Source organism: Coregonus clupeaformis, chromosome 31, assembly GCF_020615455.1.
Source record: "Coregonus clupeaformis isolate EN_2021a chromosome 31, ASM2061545v1, whole genome shotgun sequence".
Taxonomy (NCBI): Eukaryota; Metazoa; Chordata; class Actinopteri; order Salmoniformes; family Salmonidae; genus Coregonus; species Coregonus clupeaformis.
Genome location: NC_059222.1, coordinates 20,580,260 through 20,598,090, shown reverse-complemented (window position 1 = coordinate 20,598,090; position 17,831 = coordinate 20,580,260).

Here is a 17,831-nt window from a genome sequence, read left to right as displayed (position 1 = left end):
GGCAGACAGAGAAGCACAGAGTGAAAGAAGATGTTGAGACAGATAGATAGCACAACAAGTAGGCAAACAAAATGGCTAGAGCAGAGGCACAGTTTAGTGTTGAGTTGTATCTCCAGTGGTGTTTTTACAAATTGTATTTGTTTTAAACATGAGCTGGTTAAAAGAGAGGAGGAGGACCATGTCTCACCAGTCACTGGTACAGAAATGGTTGAGAAACGCTGTACTGTTCTGCCAATGTTATGTGTCAGCACTAGTGCCTGTGTCTAAGTAGGGTGTGTAGGGTGAGGGTATATGTGTGGGGCTGGGGTGTGTGTATGGCTGGTGGCCTGCACAGTGATGTGGGCTGGTTTGGATACAATGCCAGGATTCTTGTCCCAGTCCACCCCTGCCCACACACATACATATACTATATTTGTAAACACAAATTACTATACAGATGTGTAATTCAACACTTACAGAGTTGTGGGGAGCAGCAAGTGTGGTCCTCTGTAGCTCAGCTGGTAGAGCACGGCGCTTGTAACGCCAAGGTAGTGGGTTCGATCCCCGGGATCGAATACACACAACAACAAAAAAAATGTATGCACGCATGACTAAGTCGCTTTGGATAAAAGCGTCTGCTAAATGGCATATTATTATTACAATGTGTAGCTATCGTCCTGTTTTCTCTAATCTCCTCAAATTCAGTGTGTAGTTCATGTGGACTTGCTATCACCACCTAGGGGGAAAAGAAGACATATACAGTACCATATTAAAAAGACACATCTTCCACAACTGACTCTGATCACAAACAAGCCAAATAGAATTGTAGCTCCAAAACATACACATCACAAAGGAGAGTCATATAAGATTATTTATTGCAGGGCACTCCAACCCTGTTCCTGGAGAGCTACCATCCTGTTGGTTTTCGCTCCCACCCCAATCTAGCGCACCTGATTCTAATAATTAGCTGGTTGATAATCTGAATCAGGTTAGTTACAACTGGGGTTGGAATTAACCTACAGGAAGGTAGCTCTCCAGGAACAGGGTTGGCGAGCCCTGCTTTATTGTATCACATACCCTTCTGCCAGTACGATCTGCTAGTCTCCCCAGCTCATCAAGTCTGCAGTCTTTCCCCTCAATAGCCAACACTGCCACTGTCACCCTATGAGAGAAAGGGTTACTTAAGTGATTGCTTATAGTATTCAATAACTGAAAATAATTTATGTTAATACCTAAAAGACTATCAACATAGCCTGTATGAAAATGTCTTAATTCAAGGTAAAATAGCCATGCAGTCACCTGGCAAGACAAACATCAGTGGATGATCTGAAGATACTGATCAAAACAACTTCAGATTCACATCCAAATATTGGATGAATGCATCCAAATCTTGAATCCAAATCAGTGGAGGCTGGTGGGAGGAGCTATCGGAGAACGGGCTCATTGTAATGGCTGGAATGGAATAAATGGAGTGGTATCAAACATATGAAAACCACGTTTGACTGCACTCCATTAATTCCATAACAGCCATTACAATGAGCCTGTCCTCCTATAGCTCCTCCCACCAGTCTCCTCTGGTGCATATGAAATGTCACACAGAAAACACAGATTTAATACCTACAGCCAATGAATCTGCGAAAAACGCTATGTAAAGAGCATGAAAACACGATTTCATTAGATATCAACACGCAGAAATAGTAAATTATGTTAATGGAAAAAAATATTATACCTGATTGTTGAAGGTGATGAGTCCTACTCGCATGTGTGGTTGTCTCTCACCCAGCTTCTGAACACTCTGTAAGACTGCTTCCTGAACAAACTGGTTTAAAACCCACATTGGCATTATCATTAACAGCATCTACACAACCACAGACCATTATCAATTCTAGCAAAGCACATTACTGTGAATCTGCCAACAAATCTGTCACAAGTACAGCACATAGGCTGATCCCCTTCGTATTTAATTTACTGGTAGTGACTTCGATCGTCACAATATTTTTTATATTTGATCTTTTAACTAGGCAAGTCAGTTAAGAACAAGTTCTTATTTACAATGACGGCCTACACCGGCCAAACCCAGGCCAATTGTGCGCCGCCCTATGGGACTCTCAATCACGGCCGGTTGTGATACAGCCTGGAATCGAACCAGGGAGTCTGTAGTGACGCCTCAAGCACTGAGATGCAGTGCCTTAGACCGCTGCGCCACTCGGGAGCCCAATATCTCCCAAATGTAGCCACTTATGCCCATCAAAATAATCAAAGATGGTTGACCTGAAGACGTGATCTGTAGATTGGCTGTTTTCCTTCCAACAGCTGGGCCAACATAGAGAAAGAATTTCACTGCTCATCTTAATCTCCCAAAGAGGGTTGTAGTCAGTACATACTGTGGTCAGTATAAATGGTCAATACATACCCGGCTCTACGAGGGGGGAAAAGAGAGAGAGAGCGCGAATGCATTCGGAAAGTATTCAGACCCCTTGACTTTTTCCACATTTTGTTACGTTACAGACTTATTCTAAAATTGATTACATCGTTTTTTCCCCTCATCAATCTACACACAATACCCCATAATGACAGAGCAAAAACAGGGTTTTAGAAAAAAATTTAAAACGGAAATATCACATTTATATAAGTATTCAGACACTTTACTCAGTACTTTGTTGAAGAACCTTTGGCAGCGATTACAGCCTTGAGCATTCTTGGGTATAACGCTACGAGCTTGGCACACCTGTATTTGGGGAGTTTTTCCCATTCTTCTCTGCAGATCCTCGCTGCACAGCTATTTTCAGGTCTCTCCAGAGATGTTCGATTGGGTTCAAGTCCGGGCTCTGGCTGGGCCATTCAAGGACATTCAGAGACTTGTCGCGAAGCCACTCCTGCATTGCCTTGACTGTGTGCTTAGAGTTGTTGTCCTGTTGGAAGGTGAACCTTTGCCCCAGTCTGAGGTCCTTAGTGCTCTGGAGTAGGTTTTCATCAACAATCTCTCTGTACTTTGCTCTGTTCATCTTTCCCTCGATCCTGACTAGTCTCCCAGTCCCTGCTGCTGAAAAACATCCCCACAGCATGACACTGCCACCACCATGCTTCACCGTAGGGATGGTGCCAGGTTTCCTCCAGATGTGATGCTTGGCATTCAGGCCAAAGGTTTCATCAGACTGGAGAATCTGTTTCTCATGGTCTGAGTCCTTTAGGTGCCTTTTGGCAAACTCCAAGTGGGCTGTCATATGCCTTTTACTGAGGAGTGGCTTCCGTCTGGCCACTCTACCATAAAGGCCTGATTGGTGGAGTGCTGCAGAGATGGTTGTTCTTCTGGAAGGTTCTCCCATCACCACAGAGGAACTCTGGAGCTCTATCAGAGTGACCATTGGGTTCTTGGTCACCTCCCTTACCAAGGCCCTTCTCTCCCGATTGCTCAGTTTGGCCTGGCAGCCAGCTCTAGGAAGAGTCTTGGTGGTTCCAAACTTCTTCCATTTAAGAATTATGGAGGCCTTCAATGCTGCAGAAATGTTTTGGTACCCTTCCCCAGATCTGTGTCTCAATTTACCACAGGATGACCAATGGAAGCAGGATGCATCTGAGCTCAATTTCGAGTCTCATAGCAAAGGGTCTGAATACTTATGTATGCACACAGGAATCTGTTGAGCGTGAAACACTCAAACCGGTGCACACGGGAATCTGTTGAGCGTGAAACACTCAAACCAGTGTGCCTGGCACATACTACCATAACCTGTTCAAAGACACTTAAATATTTTGTCTTGCCCATTCACCCTCTGAATGGCACACATACACATTCCATGTGTCAATTGTCTCAAAGCTTAAAAATCATTCTTTAACCTATCTCCTCCCTTCCATCTACACTGATTGAAGTGGATTTAACGAGTGACATCAATAAGGGATCAAAGCTTTCACCTGGATTCACCTGGTCAGTCTATGTCATGAAAAGAGCAGGTGCTCCTAACGTTTTGAACACTCAGTGTACAGTACATCTGGCTGGTTTTTCTCTGCATCATCAAGACCGGACGGCAGACTCAGGTAAGGGGAAGGGTGGAGGGGTGTGTCTCTTTGTTAACAACAGCTGGTGTGTGATCTCTAATGTTAAGGAAGTCTTGAGTTTTTGTTCACCTTAGTTAGAATACCTCATGATAAGCTGCAGACCATACTATTTACCAAGAAAGTTTTCATCTACAGTGAGCTCCAAAAGTATTGGGACAGTGACAAATTTTTGAATCTGTACTCCAGCACTTTGGAATTCAAATGATACAATGACTATGAGGTTAAAGTGCAGACTGTCAGCTTTAATTTGAGGGTATTTTCATACATATCGGGTGACAAATTAACTTATATGTGTATTAAAGTAGTCAAACGTTTGTGAATAATAATGAGTGAGAAAGTTACAGAGGCATATATATCATCCCCCCCCACCCCCCCACCCCCCGACACGCTAACCTCCCCTGTTATTGTAATGGTGAGAGGTTAGCGTGTCTTGGGGGTATGATATTTGTGCGACTGTAACTTTCTCACTCATCACTATTCACGATTCATTCAGGATTATCCGTAATTATGGTAACATCCACATTAATGTAGAAGTGTTTAGAAACATATTATATTCTTATTTACAATAAAAGCAACTCCAAAATGACACAATACATTCATTTTTATTTGGCACAAAATAATCTGAAACACAACCAAAACAAACAGTAAATGTATCCAACAAGTTTGTAGAGTCACAAGTTTGATGTAATCATTGCGTGCTAGGAATATTGGACCAAATACTAAACTTTTGACTATTTTATACACATATAAGTGAATTTGCCCCAATACTTTTGGTCCCCTAAAATGGCGGGACTATGTATTAAACTGTTCACCCGATATGGATGAACATACCCTCAAATTAAAGCTGACAGTCTGCACTCTAACCACTCTAGTCATTGTATCATTACAGAATGAAAAGAACAACACATTTGTCACTGTCCCAATGCTTTTGGAGTTCAGTGTATATTTTTCGTAACTGTCTATTTACCACCACAAACCGATGCTGGCACTAAGACCGCACTCATCGAGCTGTATAAACCCTTTTCCAGTACACGACACACTGACACCACCTACAGATGCGCGCGACTCTTGGCGGCAGTGAGAAAGCCATCGCCATCTGCGCCCATTCAACATAGCCTAGATTTACATTTTTATTACTTCTAAACAAAATTACTTTTTGGGGTTCTCATACGCTTACAATTATGTTTTGATTCTTGCTTGAACAGTCGCTAAGATTATATTTGGTTGAGATCTTTGCAAAATAACTATTTTGGATGCAGCAGTTGTTAGCTAGAATGCTAACGCTCATTGATATAGGTTGTAGCAAAAGCTAGCCAAAGAGCCATTTTTCTGGTTGAAGTTGAAGTGTTTTTGAACTATAATGCAGTTGATTTGCGATAATGACACAAACATTACAGGTAAAAGTCAGTAAATTAGAATATTTTGAAAAACTTGATTTATTTCAGTAATTGCATTCAAAAGGTGTAACTTGTACATTATATTTATTCATTGCACACAGACTGATGCATTCAAATGTTTATTTCATTTAATTTTGATGATTTGAAGTGGCAACAAATGAAAATCCAAAATTCCGTGTGTCACAAAATTAGAATATTACTTAAGGCTAATACAAAAAAGGGATTTTTTAGAAATGTTGGCCAACTGAAAAGTATGAAAATGAAAAATATGAGCATGTACAATACTCAATACTTGGTTGGAGCTCCTTTTGCCTCAATTACTGCATTAATGCGGCGTGGCATGGAGTCGATGAGTTTCTGGCACTGCTCAGGTGTTATGAGAGCCCAGGTTGCTCTGATAGTGGCCTTCAACTCTTCTGCGTTGTTGGGTCTGGCATTCTGCATCTTCCTTTTTCACAATACCCCACAGATTTTCTATGGGGCTAAGGTCAGGGAGTTGGCTGGCCAATTTAGAACAGAAATACCATGGTCCGTAAACCAGGCACGGGTAGATTTTGCGCTGTGTGCAGGCGCCAAGTCCTGTTGGAACCTGAAATCTCCATCTCCATAGAGCAGGTCAGCAGCAGGAAGCATGAAGTGCTCTAAAACTTGCTGGTAGACGGCTGCGTTGACCCTGGATCTCAGGAAACAGAGTGGACCGACACCAGCAGATGACATGGCACCCCAAACCATCACTGATGGTGGAAACTTTACACTAGACTTCAGGCAACGTGGATCCTGTGCCTCTCCTGTCTTCCTCCAGACTCTGGGACCTCGATTTCCAAAGGAAATGCAAAATTTGCTTTCGTCAGAAAACATGACTTTAGACCACTCAGCAGCAGTCCAGCTCTTTTTTTTTTTTTTTCAGGTGAGACGCTTTTCGCGCTGTTTCTTGGTCAACAGTGGCTTGACACGAGGTATGCGGCAGTTGAAACCCATGTCTTTCAAGCGTCTCTTGGTGGTGGATCTTGAAGCCCTGACTCCAGCAGCTGTCCACTCCTTGTGAATCTCCCCCACATTTTTGAATGGTTTTTTTTTCACAATCTTGACTAGGGCGCGGTGATCCCTATCGCTTGTACACTTTTTCTGACCACAGTTTTTCCTTCCCTTTGCCTCTCTATTAATGTGTTTGGACACAGAGCTCTGAGAACAGCCAGCCTCTTCTGCAATAACCTTTTGTGTCTTTCCCTCCTTGTGCAATGTGTCGATGGTCGCCTTTTGGACAGCTGTCAAATCTGAAGTCTTCCCCATGTTTGTGTAGGCTTCAGAACTGGACTGAGAGACCATTTAAAGCCCTTTGCAGGTGTTTTGAGTTAATCAGCTGATTAGTTTGTGGCACCAGGTGTCTTCAAAATGTAACCCTTACACAATATTCTAATTTTGTGACACACGGAATTTTGGATTTTCATTTGTTGCCACTTCAAATCATCAAAATTAAATGAAATAAACATTTGAATGCATCAGTCTGTGTGCAATGAATAAATATAATGTACAAGTTACACCTTTTGAATGCAATTACTGAAATAAATCAAGTTTTTCAAAATATTCTAATTTACTGACTTTTACCTGTATATCAAGCAGGACATTCATACGAGCCTTAAAAGGCAATTATCATCCAAAAGTAGTGTGAAATGCACTCATAAGCAACATGTAAAATTGGCTTTTTTTGCTGGCGTTCTGTAAGAACTCCCCCTTGTTCTGCCACCAACTTGCGCGCATCGCCCTCGTGCGGCAATGTTTGAAAACACAGAAAGGGGCCATAAGCAAACAAGAAAATGCACATTCAGTTGCTGCGTTTCTTGTGGTCAGTGATTTTAATGCGGGGAAACTGAAATCCTTTTACCTAATTTTTACCAGCATGTCACCTGTGCAAGTAGAGGCGGCAAAACTCTAGATCACCATTACTCCACACACAGAAATGCACACAAGGAGTCACGTGGAACTGCCGAAAAAGATGGCATCACCTTAGAGCGCTCCTAATACCCGCATGTAAATACTGAAATTCAATGGCATACACTTTCATTTTTCTCTTAATATATTGACTTGAAGTACAGTTTAATATAAAGATCCTTTACATTTTGAAACATCCCGCTAAAATGGCGTTTTTGGAATGTCAACACACGCTAAAAACCTATTCAAGCCTAACACGCGGTATTCACAGAAGTCCACATCGACTAGCAAACAAACAGCAAGTCCTCCCGAATCCCCTCACCAAGACATGGATAAACACGTAAACCCAGAGAAATCAGTAAATCTAAAGGATCTATTTGAGCAAATGGGAAAGATGAACACGATTTTGTTGGATATTGCATCCAATGTCTCCACGATATAAACAACAACTACCGAGCTAAAGGAAAAAGTTGATACGATACAAGAGAGGATGGATGGGGCAGAGGGATGGATTTCGACAGTGAAGGATGCCATCTCCCGTCTGGAGAAGGGTAATGAGAATCACGAAAAAAAGCTGGACATATTGTGGAATCGTGTCGAAGAACTTGAGAACAGGAGTAGGAGAAATACGGTGAGACTGGTTCATCTGAAAGAGGGCAGTGAGGCTGGCGGTGGACTAATCTCGTGTGTGCAGAAAATCATCGCAGAAGGATTTGGATTTGACGACAGGCACGAATTCGAAATTGAACGAACCCATCGCAGTTTAACCATGCCGGACGAGAATGGGCCCCCCGAGAACTGTTCTCATCCGCTTCCTAAGATCTACAGCCCGGGACAAGGTACTTCAAGCGGCAAAAGAAAAGGGTGACGTTCAGTGGGAAGACCGTTGGTTGTCTTTTTTCCTGGACCTGTCCAAGGAACTGGCAATGAAGAGGAAGTTTGCAACGGCGAAGAAACAACTACACAAGAAGAACGTCAGGCACACACTGGCATTCCCAGCGACCCTGCTCTTTACTTGGAAGGGAAAGAAAAAGATTTTCAAGGACAACATGGAGGCAGAGAGATTCTTGCTAGAGCAAGATGTTTAGCCTAGATAAAGAAGACAAGACAAGGTAAAAGACAAGTTGAATTGTATGCCGTTTACTATACAAATGAAGGTAACCTATATGTTTGCGGGACTCTGCGGAGTGTTGCTAATTTAGCCTTTCAAGCGCCTCACGGACCATAAGGAATTTTGCAGCATCAAAGACAGTCCTGTGATGATTGACTCATCGAGAAGCAACGTTACGTTCCTAGTTTTATTTTGGGATTGGTTTTCTACGTTTATTTACACAGTTTTATTGTACAGCTGGAGCATATATTGTGAAATGTTATATAATAATTCATTATAGTTGTCACGTGTGTTAAATGGGACACTTCACGCTCACAGGCTGTAACTACTCAGCGCAAATATGGCTAGTCGTTATGTAAACATAATCTCTTGGAACATAAATGGTTGTGGTAACCAAGTGAAGAGGAAAAAGATATTGACATGTTTAAAATCAAAACAGGCGGATATTGTGTTCATACAGGAATCCCATTAAACAGATACAGAGGCACTGAAATTTAGAGGAGGCTGGGTTGCAGAAGGTTATCATAGCTCATTTAATTCCAAACAAAATGGGGTGATTATTCTGATAAGCAAAATACTTAATTTTGTAATGTTGAAGCAACACTGATGAGTTTGTCAGTCATATCTGCATTGAGTGTCAGGTTTTGGCCATGACTGTTCGGGTTTTGGTCACTAGATGTCCCCATTGCACCTTTTTTGTACCTTTTGTTTTTCTTGCTCTAATTATTGTTTGCACCTGTAGGTCATTCCCTTGTTAGTATTTATACCCTGTGTGTTCCTCAGTTCCTTGCTCAGTGTTTGTAAGTTAGCACCCAGCCCCAGCCCAAGCCTTGTTTTATATAGACATTTCTCTGGTGGGATTTTCCAGAGGTTCTCTGGTTTAGTTCTTGTGTTTTGTTTGAGTAGTCTTTTGAGGTTTGTTTTTCCCTGCTGTTTTTTACCACTTTGTGGAGTTTATTTTGTTTTTTTGGAGGTTTTCCTCTTTGTGCCTCTTGGCTTTATTTTTGGACATTGTGGATTTAGTTTCTTTGCCTGAAGATTTTGTTCTTTTATTAAACCACCATCTCTAGTACAGCTGTGTCTGCCTCATCTTCTGGGTTCTGACAATTATTAGTGACTGTTTCTCGCACCGGGTCGTGACAGAAACACTGAGCCATTATTATGAACCCAGAGGCAGCCAGTACCCAGGATCTTTTTCCATGCTGTCCCACCATGAGGGGACTGTCCAACGCCACGAAGCTGCTCTGGTTCAGCAAGAGGCCTTAATGGCTAGACATTCTCAACTTCTGTCAGAGATGCTGACTTCCATAAAGCAGATTTCGGATCGACTTTCCCCGGCAACCGCTTCTGCTCCAGTTCATCCGATTCAAGGGCCCCTGGCAGTTAATCCCCTGGCTGAACCTCGTCTGCCGCCTCCCCAACGGTTCTCAGGGGATCCGAGTGTTTGTAAGGGGTTTTTCACCCAATGTTCTCTCTCCTTTGAGCTGCAACCATCGTCGTTTCCCACCGACCGGTCCAAGATAGCATATATCATCACCCTGCTGTCGGAAAAGGCCCTAGCCTGGGCTACTGCTGTGTGGGATGCCCAAAGTCCCTGCTGTGCAAGCTACTCTACCTTTGCTGAAGAATTCAAGCGAGTGTTTCAAGGTCCTACCAACGGCCCTGACTCAGCCAAACAGCTCCTGACTCTCCGCCAAGGTCGGCGCAGCGTGACGGACTATGCCATCCAGTTCCGCACTGTGGCAGCAGCAAGTGGCTGGAACGACGAGGCGCTCACAGTGTGTTTTTTTGAAGGGTCTTTCTGACACCATCCAAGATGAACTGGCCACTCGGGAACCACCGGACAACCTCGAGTCCCTTATCAAGTTGGCTTCACGCATAGACCAGCGTCTGAGAGAGAGAGAACAAAACCATAGACTGCTCACCCTAGCTCCTATCGGTTCCAGCTCCGAGTCTCCACCTTTATCCTCGCTGGCTCCACCAGAACCCATGCAGGTTGGACGCATCTCCCAGGCTGAGAGAGACCGCCGGATGAGGGAGCGATGCTGTCTATATTGCGGCAAACCGGGCCATTTCCGCTCCACGTGTCCCGGGCTCCAGGGAAACGCACTCTCCCGTGCAGGCCTGGGAGGACTGTAACGGGAAACATAACCTCCTCCCATCCATCCAACTCCCGCCTGCTCATTCCAGTTACCCTTTCCTGGGACGACCACGAGTTTTCTCTTCAAGCCTTGGTAGACTCTGGAGCCGCAGGTAACTTCATGGATGGGATCTGGGCGAAGGAGAATGGCGTTCCTTCTGAACCTCTAAGTGACCCCATAAGGGTTACTACGTTGGATAGAAGTCCTTTGGGATCTGGACTTGTCACTCATGCCACTACCCCCTTACGACTTTCAGTTTCCCAACACCAGGAAGTGATGAACTTTCATCTGATCTCCTGTTCCGAGTTTCCTCTCGTCCTTGGTTATCCCTGGCTTCACAGCCATAACCCTCACATCGACTGGTCTGTGGGCACTATCAAGCAGTGGGGTCCTACGTGCCAAGCCACTTGTATCTTCCCGAGTTCCCAGAGTTCTCCTTCCGAGTCTCTAGAATCCATCGACTTGTCCCGAGTTCCCGAGTGTTACCATGACCTCAAACTGGTATTTAGCAAACAGAGGGACCACCAAACTACCACCCCATAGACCTTACGATTGCACCATCGACCTGTTGCCGGGGACCTGCCCTCCCAGGGGTCGGATCTTTTCCCTTTCTCCTCCCGAACGAGCTGCTATGGATACCTACATCAAGGACGCTCTGACAGCAGGCCTCATGCGTCCATCTACCTCGCCGGCGGGAGCAGGGTTTTTCTTTGTGGCCAAGAAAGACGGTGGATTACGACCTTGCATCGACTACCGGGGACTCAATGCCATAACCGTCCGTAACCGCTACCCGCTACCCCTTATGGCCACAGCCTTTGAGCTGCTCCAGGAAGCAGTTGTCTTCACTAAGCTTGACCTGCGGAACGCATACCATCTTGTGCGGATCAAACCCGGGGCGAGTGGAAGACCGCTTTCAACACGCCTACTGGTCACTCACGAATACTCGGTGATGCCCTTCGGCCTGACCAACGCTCCGGCTGTGTTCCAAGCGCTCATAAACGATGTGCTTAGGGATATGCTTAACATCTTTGTGTTTGTTTACTTGGATGACATCCTCATCTTTTCGAGCTCCCTTCAAGAACACACTAAGCATGTCAGACAAGTGCTCAAACGCCTCCTAGACAGCCATTTGTACGTTAAGCCGGAGAAGTGTGAATTCCATTCCTCTCGAGTACAATTCCTGGGATTTATAGTGGAACCCGGACAAGTCCAGATGGACCCCAAGAAGGTAGAGGCGGTAGCGGATTGGCCCACCCCCAAGTCCGTTAAGGAAGTTCAGCGTTTCCTGGGCTTCACCAATTTTTACCGCAAGTTCATCAAGAACTTCAGCTCGGTGGCAGCCCCTCTCTCGGCGTTAACCAAGGGTGGCAACACAAGGTTTCTGTGGGGTAGAGAAGCTGAGACGGCCTTCCAAGGACTCAAGCAGCGCATCCTCTCTGCTCCCATCCTGACACTACCAACGGCGGATGAACCTTTTGTGGTGGAGGTAGACGCATCAGAGGTTGGGGTTGGAGCTGTCCTGTCTCAGAGGGGTGAAGACAAGAAGCTTCATCCTTGCGCCTTCTTCTCTCACCGGCTTACCCCGGCCGAGAGGAATTACGATGTGGGGGATCGTGAACTCCTAGCGGTTAAGATGGCATTGAAGGAATGGAGACACTGGCTCGAGGGGGCTTCTCAACCGTTTCAAGTGCTTACGGACCACAAGAATCTGGAGTATATCCAGCAGGCGAAGCGGTTGAACGCCAGACAAGCTCGATGGTCTCTTTTCTTCAGCCGATTTCAGTTTATCCTCACCTATAGACCCGGGTCGAAGAATCTCAAACCGGACGCCTTGTCACGAATCTACTCTCCTGCCATTCGAGAAGATACTGACATGACTGTCCTTCCGGCCGCTAAGATCGTGGCTCCGATCTCGTGGCAAGTGGAGGATACCGTGAAACAAGCTCAAGCCATCGAACCGGGCCCTGGAGGAGGTCCTGCTAATCGGTTGTTTGTTCCCAAGGCAGCAAGGTCCCAAGTCCTTCGGTGGGGGCACTCCTCTCGCCTCACCTGTCACCCGGGCGTAGGCCGCACCTTGGAGTTCATCCAGCGTAAGTTCTGGTGGCCCACCATAAAAGAAGACGTTGCCACTTTCATCAAGGCCTGTTCCGTGTGCTGCCAGGGCAAATCTTCTCACCTCCGCCCTCAAGGACTCCTTCACCCTCTATCTATTCCCCACCGACCCTGGTCCCATATCTCGTTGGACTTTATTACTGGCCTTCCTCCGTCCCATGGTAATACTACGATCCTAGTCATCATCGACAGGTTTTCTAAGGCGGCCAGGTTTGTTCCTTTGACCAAATTACCTTCTGCCAAGGAAACAGCTGAGTTGGTGATTAACCATGTGTTCCGAGTCTTTGGGATTCCCGCAAGATATGGTTTCCGACAGAGGTCCCCAGTTCGCCTCAAGGTTTTGGAAGGCCTTCTGCCAACTCATAGGGGCCACGGCCAGTTTATCTTCAGGGTACCATCCGAGTCCAATGGCCAAACTGAGAGGATGAATCAGGAGCTGGAAACCACCCTCAGATGCATGGTTTCCAACAACCCGTCCACTTGGTCATCCTTCATTGTTTGGGCCGAGTACGCGCACAACACCTTGTGCTCCTCCTCCACTGGTATGTCCCCGCATGAGTGTCAGTTTGGCTATGCGCCTCTATTGTTCCCGGACCAGGAGGCAGAAGTCAGAGTGCCTTCAGCCTCGAGGTTCATCAGACGCTGTCGGCTTACGTGGAAGAAGGCACGTCTTAATCTTCTGCGTTCCTCTCAGCAGTACCAACGACAAGCCAACAGAGGTCGCCGTCCCGGTCCTACCCTGTACCCCGGCCAGAGAGTATGGCTCTCAACTAAGAACCTACCACTACGGGTGGAGTCTCGCAAGCTGTCCCAGAGGTTCATCGGTCCCTTTAAGATTGCCAGGAGAGTCAATCCCGTTACTTTTCGCCTGCACTTACCCAGATCACTTAAGATCAATCCAACATTTCACATTTCTTTATTAAAACCTGTTGTTTTTCTCCCCTTATCCCGGCAGGCAGACCTCCCCCCTCCGCCCCGTGTCATCGGTGGCCAGTCGGCTTATACCGTCCACCGGATACTGGATTCCCGCCGGGTGCAGCGGTCCTGGCAGTATCTGGTGGACTGGGAAGGCTACGGTCCCGAGGAGCGCTCCTGGGTTCCTGCCAAGGACATACAGGACCCTGACCTCATTCGTCAGTTCAGGGCCCTCCACCCTGAGAAGGCTGGTAGGAACGTCAGGAGCCGTTCCTAGGAGGGGGATTCTGTCAGGTTTTGGCCATGACTGTTCGGGTTTTGGTCACTAGATGTCCCCATTGCACCTTTTTTGTACCTTTTGTTTTTCTTGCTCTAATTATTGTTTGCACCTGTAGGTCATTCCCTTGTTAGTATTTATACCCTGTGTGTTCCTCAGTTCCTTGCTCAGTGTTTGTAAGTTAGCACCCAGCCCCAGCCCAAGCCTTGTTTTATATAGACATTTCTCTGGTGGGATTTTCCAGAGGTTCTCTGGTTTAGTTCTTGTGTTTTGTTTGAGTAGTCTTTTGAGGTTTGTTTTTCCCTGCTGTTTTTTACCACTTTGTGGAGTTTCTTTTGTTTTTTTGGAGGTTTTCCTCTTTGTGCCTCTTGGCTTTATTTTTGGACATTGTGGATTTAGTTTCTTTGCCTGAAGATTTTGTTCTTTTATTAAACCACCATCTCTAGTACAGCTGTGTCTGCCTCATCTTCTGGGTTCTGACAATTATTAGTGACTGTTTCTCGCACCGGGTCGTGACATTGAGGCTCTTAGAAATGGGATTAAGGTAGTGTTATGCAATATACAGTGGGGGAAAAAAGTATTTAGTCAGCCACCAATTGTGCAAGTTCTCCCACTTAAAAAGATGAGAGAGGCCTGTAATTTTCATCATAGGTACACGTCAACTATGACAGACAAATTGAGAAAAATAAATCAAGAAAATCACATTGTAGGATTTTTAATGAATTTATTTGCAAATTATGGTGGAAAATAAGTATTTGGTCACCTACAAACAAGCAAGATTTCTGGCTCTCACAGACCTGTAACTTCTTCTTTAAGAGGCTCCTCTGTCCTCCACTCGTTACCTGTATTAATGGCACCTGTATGAACTTGTTATCAGTATAAAAGACACCTGTCCACAACCTCAAACAGTCACACTCCAAACTCCACTATGGCCAAGTGAGCCTACCAGACAAGCTAAATGCCTTCTATGCTAAATGCCTTCTGATCGTGGACTACAGGAAACGGAGGGGCGAGCACGCCCCCATCCACATCAATGAAGCTGTAGTGGAGCGAGTCGAGAGCTTCAAGTTCCACAGTTATGAGGAGGGCACGACAGCGCCTCTTAATGGCACCTGTTTGAACTTGTTATCAGTATAAAAGACACCTGTCCACAACCTCAAACAGTCACACTCCAAACTCCACTATGGCCAAGACCAAAGAGCTGTCAAAGGACACCAGAAACAAAATTGTAGACCTGCACCAGGCTGGGAAGACTGAATCTGCAATAGGTAAGCAGCTTGGTTTAAAGAAATCAACTGTGGGAGCAATTATTAGGAAATGGAAGACATACAAGACCACTGATAATCTCCCTCGATCTGGGGCTCCACGCAAGATCTCACCCCGTGGGGTCAAAATGATCACAAGAACGGTGAGCAAAAATCCCAGAACCACACGGGGGGACCTAGTGAAAGACCTGCAGAGAGCTGGGACCAAAGTAACAAAGCCTACCATCAGTAACACACTACGCCGCCAGGGACTCAAATCCTGCAGTGCCAGACGTGTCCCCCTGCTTAAGCCAGTACATGTCCAGGCCCGTCTGAAGTTTGCTAGAGTGCATTTGGATGATCCAGAAGAGGATTGGGAGAATGTCATATGGTCAGATGAAACCAAAATATAACTTTTTGGTAAAAACTCAACTCGTCGTGTTTGGAGGACAAAGAATGCTGAGTTGCATCCAAAGAACACCATACCTACTGTGAAGCATGGGGGTGGAACATCATGCTTTGGGGCTGTTTTTCTGCAAAGGGACCAGGACGACTGATCCGTGTAAAGGAAAGAATGAATGGGGCCATGTATCGTGAGATTTTGAGTGAAAACCTCCTTCCATCAGCAAGGGCATTGAAGATGAAACGTGGCTGGGTCTTTCAGCATGACAATGATCCCAAACACACCGCCCGGGCAACGAAGGAGTGGCTTCGTAAGAAGCATTTCAAGGTCCTGGAGTGGCCTAGCCAGTCTCCAGATCTCAACCCCATAGAAAATCTTTGGAGGGAGTTGAAAGTCCGTGTTGCCCAGCGACAGCCCCAAAACATCACTGCTCTAGAGGAGATCTGCATGGAGGAATGGGCCAAAATACCAGCAACAGTGTGTGAAAACCTTGTGAAGACTTACAGAAAACGTTTGACCTGTGTCATTGCCAACAAAGGGTATATAACAAAGTATTGAGAAACTTTTGTTATTGACCAAATACTTATTTTCCACCGTAATTTGCAAATAAATTCATAAAAAATCCTACAATGTGATTTTCTGGAAAAAAAATTCTCATTTTGTCTGTAATAGTTGACGTGTACCTATGATGAAAATTACAGGCCTCTCTCATCTTTTTAAGTGGGAGAACTTGCACAATTGGTGGCTGACTAAATACTTTTTTTCCCCACTGTATATGATCCCAACAAGGAGGACCCTGATTCTTTTCATCAGGTCAATGTTATACTGGGAAATATGGCAGGGCAGATCGTCCTTGCTGGAGACTTTAACCAAGTGATGGACAATATGATTGATAGAAGTACATTTACAGTTAGCTCCATGCCAAAGGATAGACTTGCAATACATATGCTAGCAGAAGATATGGGCCTTACAGACGTATGCAGATTAGTCCATCCTAATGATAGAGAATATACTTTTTTCTCCCACTGTCATAAGACACACTCCAGAATAGATTTCTTCTTGATATCTAATTTCATGGTTAATAATGTGAATAATCGCAAGATTGGGCCCATTGCCCTCACAGATCATGCAGTTACATGTTAATGTAAACTCCGAAAATGTGAGGAAGGGTAGATTTAGACTAAACAACATGCTATTACATGATGAGATATTTAGCCAATCCCTAGCAGATGATCTTAGATCCTTTTTTGAGATCAACATAGGCTCAACTGAAAATATTTCCACAGTATGGGTAACCTCTAAAGCATATATTAGAGGGAAAATAAAAGCACATGCATCCAAAAAGAAGAGAGAAGGGGCTGAAGCAGTAAAAAGATTAGAAACAGAGATATGTGTCTTGGAAAGGGATTTGGCAAGACATTTCACAGATAGCACATTTCAAACTGCCTGCAAAATGAAATTTCAGTTGCACGAAATGTATAACAAAAAGGCAGAATAAGCACTGTTTAGACATAGAACCAGTTTTTATGAGGTAGGTGAGAAGACAGGCAGGCTACTAGCAAGACAACTAAAAATGCAGAACACTTCTAATGTAATTCCAGCAATTAAGAAGGGCAATAAGATGGTGACCTCATCCAAAAAGATAAACAGTGTGTTTCAACGTTTTTATGAAGATTTAAATACATCCTCCTGTTCAGAGAGCCCCATAGATATGGATACTTTTTTGTCTGGCATAGAATTACCTAGATTATCAGATAGCCATGTAGAGGACCTGGAGTGTACTATAACAGAAGGGGAGGTTAGAGCTGCCATTTTATCTATGAAAGAAGGGAAATCACCTGCTCTGGATGGCCTTTCTGTAGAATATTATAAAAAGTATATTGACATTCTTGTACCTGTATTGACAGTGGTTTACCAGGAGAGATACTACAGAACCTGGGAATTTTAGAGCTATCAGCCTCCTTAATGTGAATTGTAAGACTCTTACTAAGACTTTTGCGATACTCTTAGAGAAGGCACTACCTAACATCATACATAGTGACCGCTGCTGTCTCCTTAGATGCTGAGAAGGCATTTGATAGGGTAGAGTGGGCTTTTCTCTTAAGAACCCTAGAAAAATTTGGTTTTGGACCTGACTTTTGTAAATGGATAGGGGTCCTCTATTCCAATCTTAAAGAAACAGTACTTACGAATGGAATTATGTCTCCTTTTTTTAGTCTTTCTAGAGGCACAAGGCAGGGTTGCTCGCTCTCCCCGCTCCTGTTTTAGGA